Source organism: Phocoena phocoena, chromosome 10 (assembly GCF_963924675.1).
Source record: "Phocoena phocoena chromosome 10, mPhoPho1.1, whole genome shotgun sequence".
NCBI lineage: Eukaryota > Metazoa > Chordata > Mammalia > Artiodactyla > Phocoenidae > Phocoena > Phocoena phocoena.
Window position 1 is genome coordinate 97382026 of NC_089228.1, and position 8440 is coordinate 97390465.

At 45.4% G+C, this 8440-nt stretch overlaps 1 pseudogene; it reads right to left on the reverse strand.

The window, feature by feature from the left end:
• Positions 1 to 2214: 2214 nt before the first annotated feature.
• Positions 2215 to 3565, reverse strand: LOC136129483 (large ribosomal subunit protein uL4 pseudogene; annotated as a pseudogene).
• Positions 3566 to 8440: the final 4875 nt, after the last annotated feature.

Below are 8440 nucleotides of genomic sequence, written 5' to 3' on the forward strand. Positions count from 1 at the left end.
GTTTGTGGAGACAGTTAATTACTAAAGTGCCTGTGAAATGCGTGGTGACATAACTAGTATACAGCAAGTTTGAATTTCATAGAGTAGAATATGCGATAAAATACTTGGTACCTTTGTAGAAAGTAAGCCGAAACTTGGTTTTTTTATGATAAGGTATTTTTTTATGTGCCTTTGATTATAATTGAAACAAATTTCAAGAGACAGTGGTCTAGATCATTCCAATCCAAGCATGGTCGCATGCACACCTGGGAGCTTAGTAGGAATGCAGACTCTCAGGCCCCATCCTAGGCCAGCTGAATGAAATCCAGCACTCTCACAAGATCCCCAGGTGATCCACGTGATCATTAGAGCTTAAGAGCATGAAAACTTTCACTTGTGTTCAATGAAAGCTTTAAAAAGCTATGAAAATGTCTCCAAACTTTTTATACCCTCTTAAAGAGTGATGCAATACTTCATGTAGAGTGAAAATGAAAGATGATAAGATAGTGATGGCTTATGTGGCTGCTGCATTGTCCTTCTAGGCAATTCTGTCGTTCTCACATTTTCATATTTTAGCACAGATTGAAATGATTGCGTATTTGTGAGATAATTCCTAGAATGATTAAACAGCAAATGTTTTAAGATACAGAAAAAGTAAGATCACTAAGATCTCACAGTGTACCTTAGATTTATAGGAGTCCATTGAACTTGTATTTTAATTGCAAAATAGAATGAGTTTTATTCTACTTTTAAAATATACAAATTTTTTGGTTTGTATAAAAAAAAAACCTCAAAGAATAAAATTCGGTCCAGTAGACCCTGATGATATACCAAGTGTTAAGGATCTTTCAAAATACACTGGAAACCAGATTGTATACACAAAAATGTGGCTAAGAATGCGAAGTGATATGAAATAAGCATCAGGTGAGTACTGTGATGGTTTAGAAGAATGAGAGTTTTGTCAAGACATTCATTAAGCATTAAGTGCCCATGAGGTGCCAGACATTGTTCTTGGAATTGGGATAAAATGGCCTCTTGGAGCTTATGTTTTGGTGGAGCGCCCAGACAGTAACCGGCCAGTGAATGTTTGTGTAATGCTAAGTGTTATAAAGAAAACACAGAGCCGGTGAGAGGATGGAGACAGATCAGATCAGGACGCCACAAAGCAGGGGCTTTCCTCCTCTTCAGTAATTAGGGGAACATGGAAGGAGTCGCCATTCGACCAGACACTGAATGAAATGAGAGAGCCGTGTGGGGTGAAATGGCCCAGAAACAAAACTGCAGCAAGATTTTCTGCTCTAAAGCCCTTTCATCTCCTTAATTGAGTGAAACTGCCTACAGCCTCAGGTTTATTACCTAGGATGCAAAATACTATCAACCCCTGCTTTCTTCGTCAGCTTGGTGTCCTGAAATATGTCCCAGCACAAGAAGCAGTGTGAGCTCCACAAGGAGCCCATCGGTCCCAGTTCAGACACCTTTCCCCACAATGGTGTGAAAACACTGATCAGTTGTTACCAAACTTACTTCAAGTTAAACACAACAGATCCACTTTTTTAAAAAAAATATTTTATTTATTTAGGCTGTGTTGGGTCTTGGTTGCTGCGCGGGCTTTCTCTAGTCGCGGCGAGCGGGGGCTACTCTTCGTTGCGGTGCACGGGCTTCTCATTGCAGTGGTTTCTCTTGTTGCGGAGCACGGGCTCTAGGTGTGGGGGCTTCAGTAGTTGTGGCTCGTGGGCTCTAGAGCGCAGGCTCAGTAGTTATGGCATATGGGCTTAGTTGCTCTGCAGCATATGGGATCTTCCCGGACCAGGGCTCGAACCCGTGTCCCCTGCATTGGCCAGCAGAGTGGAGCCTTAACCACTGTACCACCAGGGAAGTCCCCAGGTCCACTCTTGAGCTCAGTCTGTTTTCACCTCTGTAAATTGGGGGAAATACCTAACTTGCATGGCTGTTGTGAAAATTTTAGCTAATATGTATCAAATACCTGGCATATATTAAATGTTTGAAAAACAGGAGCTACTATTATTACTCACCATTGTGGTTATTAGTTCATTTATATCTACCTTCATATGTGGCAATCAGATTACAAATGTTCCCCCAGATTCCTCATCACCTGACTTAGTTTCAGTCTCATTATTTGTTCTATGGAGTAATTTTTTTTTTTGATCATCAGGCCTTTATTCAAAATTAGCTGTCCAAAATGATTTGACCTTTACCGAACAAACAAATTTAAGTTTATGCAGCAGCCTTCTTTTCCTCTGTGGTGGGTTTCTTTTCTGTGGGCTTCTTTGCTGTGGGCTTCTTTTTAGCAGGCTTCTTTTTAGCTGCTGGTTTCTTGGTCACTGCAGTCTTTTTTCCCACCAAAGGCTTCTTTGGCTTCTTTGGCTTCTTCAGCTTCTTAACGCAAACAGCCTCCTTTCCCTTCTTTCCCATCACAGGCTTCTTGCCTGGAATCCCCTTCTCATCTGATCTGGCTTCTAGTGCTGCTACTGCCCTCTCCACCCGGATTTTGTGGTTCCTGGCCTGGCGAAGACGAGTGTTCCGGCGCGTGGTCTTAGCATATGGGTTTAGCTTCAACGTGATTCTCAGGTTTTTCAGTGGATTCTTCTTCAAGACTGCGATGAATCTTCTTGCGTGGTGCTCGCAGGGCTCTTTGGATCTCTGGGCTTTTCAAGGTTCTGCTGAGGTCTGTATTGAGCATCTTGTGCACGGGGAGGTTGTAGTTACTCTTGAGGGAGGCAGCTTTACGCCAAGTGCCATACAGCTCCTCTAACTTGTGGAAAGCACTTTCAGTCCAAATGCAGAAACGTCCCACATGCCCCCCAGGAGCCAGTTTCAAAATGTTCAGTTTGCTTACGTTAAGCAGAGTAATTCCAGGGATGTTTCTGAAGGCCTTGATGATACCGTTGTCCTCATTACAGACGATGCAGGGTCCCCTGCGCTGGATACGGCAACGGTTTCTCACTTTGCCTTTGCCAGCTCTCATTCGCTGCGAGGCCTAGACCTTTTTGATATCATTCCAAGCCTTAAGTTTCCTCAGGAGCAAAACAGCCTCCTTGGTCTTCTTGTAGCCTTCAACTTTATCTTCAGCCACCAAAGGAAGTTCAGGAACTTCCTGTATACGATGACCTTTAGGCACGACCAGCGCTGGTAAAGGCGAGGCAGCCAACGCAGAGCAGATGGCGTATCGCTTCTGCATTGTATTCAGTCTGCGGTGCCAACGTCGCCAGGTCTTGGTTGGTGCAAACATGCGGCCCCCGCGACACATATTTCCAAAAGCACCCTGGCCAGAACGGTGAGTGCCGCCACCTCGAACCCTGGGAATTCGAGCCACAGCTCTGCCAGTACCCCAAGACTCAGCACTGGTTTGATGACCTGCTAATTCACTGACGGCACAGGGCTGTCTGTCGTTTCTGCGCAAGTTGGTGTGAACAAAGTTCACAATATCTGGTCGAATGGGAGCCTTGAACACAGCAGGCAAAGTGACATTTTTGCCAGATGACTCCCCCTTTTCAGAGTACACTAATATCAGTGGATGGGCACACGCCATGGTGGGGAGAGGAGAAGGCCACGCTTCTCTCAACCCGGCGGCTCCCACAGGAAAAGCTATGGAGTAATTTTTATAACGATTTAGAGTTCCCATAAGCGAATTAGAGTTCCCTACCTCGTGCCTCCCCTCAGCCTACCATAGTCAGCTGCTCCCTCCAGGGTATGGTAGTGGAAAGTAGGTGTTGAGTGGGTGGGCCTCTCCAGGGCAGTTTGGGGGGATCATTGTAAAACGCGTGAGTGATATCGTGGGAACTCAGCTGCATGAAAGGCAAAGATTTTATCACGTCTGCTTTTAGCTGTCCTCCAAACCTCCCAGAATCGTTCACAAATGTGAACACGTTTCCATTCTTCAAACACATGGGCAGCTGGCTGGGAGCAATCCCTCAGGGGCCTGCAAAAGGGGTTTCAGTGTTTGACAGCCATCCCGAGCCTGGGGAACAGGAGAGAGGCCTCACTGTGGGATGGGGCTCTAGTCTGTCCCTTGCCCCTGAGATTTTCAGAGTCATGTCTGGTTAACCTGAGCTGTCAGATCCCATTTCCTGATGTGCTGTCATCGAACACTTCAGATTTAGTTTTCTCTGAAATATTTTTTTAAAAAAAGGTAAAGATTCGGATACTGTGTCTTCTTCCAACTTAAGAGTCTGTTTCATAATCTTAATGGCTTTTGCTCATTTTAAAAAGCAGTGAGGAAGGGGGTTGGTCATGGAAAAACAGGTAACTATTCTGACTGAATAAGTTTCCTTAAAATGTCGTGTCAAACTACATCAACAGGGCTTCCCTGGTGGCGCAGTGGTTGAGAGTCCGCCTGCCGATGCAGGGGACACGGGTTCGCGCCCCGGTCCGGGAAGATCGCACATGCCGCGGAGCGGCTGGGCCCGTGAGCCATGGCCGCTGAGCCTGTGTGTCCGGAAAAAAACTACATCAACAAAATAGGACCAACCCAAGAGCTAGAATCATTGGATTTTTATACAACATAATGCCCGTGATAAATACTAAAAACCGTAACTGCCTAAAACAACACTGAAGGAATGTGAAGAAGGAATGAATGAAGGAGGGAGGAAAGAGGAAGAAGGGGAGGGGAGGTGAGAAGAGGAACAAGGAACATGATGAAGGAAAGGACGGGGGAGAAGGAAAGGAAGAGAGAAACCGGCATCTGGTTTAGAGAGCACTTAGAGACCAGAGGACACACTTTTTGCCTTGCTTCCTGGCTCGGCTTCTGTAGAACAGCCCTGCGTCATGGTGATAGCGATTCTCATCCGATTGCAAGACGGCCTTTGCAGAGGAAAGTCTGAGCCGTCCAGGTGTTCAGGCTGAGGCAGTCCCCGCAGCAATCAGAGTTCACACCTTCAAGAACAGACCAGGAAGTGGCCTCCTGTTTGAGATGCCCCTGGTTTATGTTGAGTCTCAGTCATCACCGTGTTGGCCAAAAATTAGGTGTGCCCCTCACGGCTCTCCTGTGTCCCAGGTACTCTCAGAACATGGTAGCAGAGGCAGGAGTGCATGGTGATCCAGTCTACCTGTGCTGAGACATGCATGTCACGTGGCCGGGAAGACCATCTCACCTTTCCATAAGAAGTCAGCCCAGTGGGTCTGCCTCTGTAGAACAAGGGGCAGATGCAGGACATCACTGGGTGGTACACAGCACTGCTCCTGGGGTGGGATACGCAGGGTGTGGGAGGTGATGATGGCAGTTGCAGTGGACATGATGAGGTGGGTGGAGGTTAGCTTGCTCTGGGCTAGGGCTCTTTGATCAGAAAGATACATTTCTTTTTTTTTTTTCTAATTTATTTATTTTTGGCTGCGTTGGGTCTTTGTTGCTGTGTGCGGGCTTTCTCTAGTTGTGGCGAGCAGGGGCTGCTCTTCGTTGTGGTGCACGGGCTCTAGGCACGTGGGGCTTCAGTAGTTGTGGCACATGGGCTCAGTAGTTGTGGCTCGCAGGCCCCAGAGTGTAGGCTCAGTAGCTGTGGTGCACGGGCTTAGTTGCTTCATGGCATGTGGGATCTTCCCGGACCAGGGCTCGAACCCGTGTCCCCTGTATTGGCAGGCACATTCTTAACCACTGCGTCACCGGGGAAGCCCAGAAAGATAAATTTCTGATGCTCTTTATTCCTTTCCGTAAATGCTACTTTCCATATGGAACCATTTCCCTCTAGATTGTTCCTTAAAGAACATCTTGAGCATACCTTGCGGTGCAATTCTGATGCTACAAATTCTGTCACCTACGTGTGTATGAAAATGTCCTTATTTCACCCTCATATTTGAAGGATATTCTGCTCCTCTCCTCTGCAGTCCCCAGGCAACCACTGATTTTCTATCACATAGATAACTTTTTACATGAAAGGCCAGAAAATAAATGGAAACAGAGAGTGTGTATCCTTTTTTTGGTCTAGTTTTAATGCAACATCATAATTTTGAGATTCAACCATGTTGTGTGTGCATCGGTAGTTCACTCCTTTATGTTGCTGAGTAGCGTTTCATTGTGTGGTTATATCACAGTTTGTTTACCCATTCACCTGCCCTGAGTATTTGTATATGAGTCTCTGCACGGATATGTGCTTTATTTACTTTTGGGTGGCCTAGAAGTGGCATGCTGGATCATATGGTAGGTGAATATTTGTGTTTTTACCAAACTGCTAAACCGTTTTCCAGTGTGGTTGTACCATCTTACCTTCTCATCATCTGTGGTCGGCAGTCAGGGTTACACCTTTAAATGAGGCCCTACCTGCTCCCAGCCTTCCCATGCTTCAGCTGTAGCTATACACAGGCACAAATTCAATTCAAAGTCATGGAACGTGGGCTTTATTACACGGGCAAGGGGAAATAGCTAAAGTTGTTTTGGATGTGAGCTCAGAGAATTATTCTTTGGCAGAGAATTCTGTGGCCTGGGGAACTTGGGACACAGTCCGGAGGGGGAAGCTATGGCCACGGACAGGCGTTTCCCTGGTTGAGAGGATTCTTTTCCTGTGTGGAGGAGAGTAGCCAAAGGATGACCAGAGTGGCGCCCTCTAAAGTGCGGGGTGCAGGGCGGCAGCCGTCTTGCCCAGGTCGAAGGGTGGAACTGTTCCCCTCTCCTAATCCAAGCTCTCACCATCTTTAAAAACCCGCGTCAGGTCTTCACTTGCGTGGTGTCTTTGTCAGTGTGGCCGCTCTGTGTATCTCCGCCTCCTCAGCTGCTGGGTGTCTGCCCTTCTCCGCGTCTCACTTACCAGTTTGTCTGTAAGCTCTTGAGGCAAGCACTCTGTCCCTTTTTTCTTCATGTGTCTGAAAAGTATTATGTACATAATAGCTGTTCAGAAATGTGGGTTGAATGAATGAAGTGCTGCTGGTAGTTGGTTTTTCTCAGCTCCTAGGGGTCACCTGAGAGAGTGTCCAGCACGCTTCAGCGTTTACCATACGTAGGACCCAGGGTACAGCTGGGAGCTCGTTACCCACGCTCTGATCTCATCCTTTGCTAACAGTTCGTCCTTAGTTGGCTGACGCTACCCCTTCTCTGTACTTTCTCTTACCTTATACTGACCCAGGGTGAACTCTGACTTGTTCTTCAGATGTCCTCTCATCATTGTCTTTTTAGACTACATCCTCACTAACTGTATTAAATAACCCAGAACCAAAGAGGTAATTGTTTTCAGGTTTCTGACTTTCCCAGCCTTGGCTTTATTTCTGTCAGATAGGTCCCTAGAGACCCTGGCCATAAGCATTTCCCAGGTGAGTCATGTCTCCGTATGTTTGCTGATCTCTTCCCTCCTTCTCCATCTAGATGACATCCTGGAGTCTTTCAAAACTCAGCAAAGCAGCAGCTCTTCTGGAAGGCTTCTCTTTTTGTAAGAGATTTGCATGAAATCTCCTGGCTTTTCTTTTGTTTCAGGTGTACAGTATAATGATTTGGTATTTGTATATGTTGCAAAATGAGCACCCTAGTAAGTCTAGTTAGTATCCATCACCTCAGTTACAATTTGTTTCTTGTGATGAGAACTTTTAAGATCTACTCTCTTAGCAACTTTCAAATATGCAATACAGTGTTATCATCTCTCATCATCACGGTGCATTGCATCCCCCTGACTTAATTTTTTTCACAACTGAATTTGTACCTTTTGACCCCCTTTACCCATTTCTCCTATCCCCCAGCCCCTACCTCTGGCAACCACCAATCTGTTCTCTGTATCTATGAGTTTGGTTTTTTTGTTTTGTTTCTTTTAAAGTCCATACATAAGTGAGATCATACAGTATTTGTTTTTCTCTTATTTATTCACTTAGTGTGATGCCCTCAAGGTCCATCCGCATTGTCGCAAATAGCAGGATTTCCTTCTTTTTATGGCTGAATAATACTTCCTTTCTCTCCCTTCTTACAGCACGTCCCATAAACCCCTCTCATCCTCCTTAAAAAACTGGTCCGTAATTACTGATTACTTGCTTGTTACCCTATCTGAAGATAAGGACCACGCCTCATTTGACTTAATGTTTCAGCATCTAACACGGTGCTGGTGCATAGTAATGTCCAGAAAATCAGTTAATAAATCAGTAAATTAATGACTGAAAGAAATTCATTCGTTTTCATCTTTCATTCTCTTATTTTCTCTTCATGTCTTCCCCTCTTAACTTTTCTGTTTTTCTCCACTGTGACTAAATTTCTGCAAGATAATAGAAATAATACGAGCTTTGTGACCTTTAGAGTTTTCTTAGCTCGACAGATGTTGGAAGATGGATTTTGAACCCTAGCAAACAGATTGGAAAAGTTTAAATGTTGCGGGTAGATGTGGCAATGAAGATTTTATTGGTGTCTGTCATGAGGGTGGGAACATCATTGAGGTTAACGTTCTTTGCTCAGGAATGAGAGGCCTCTGGACAGATCTGCCCTATTCTAATGGCAACACAAATAAAATTCTGTCACACTGAGATGTTAGTTGACCTTCCT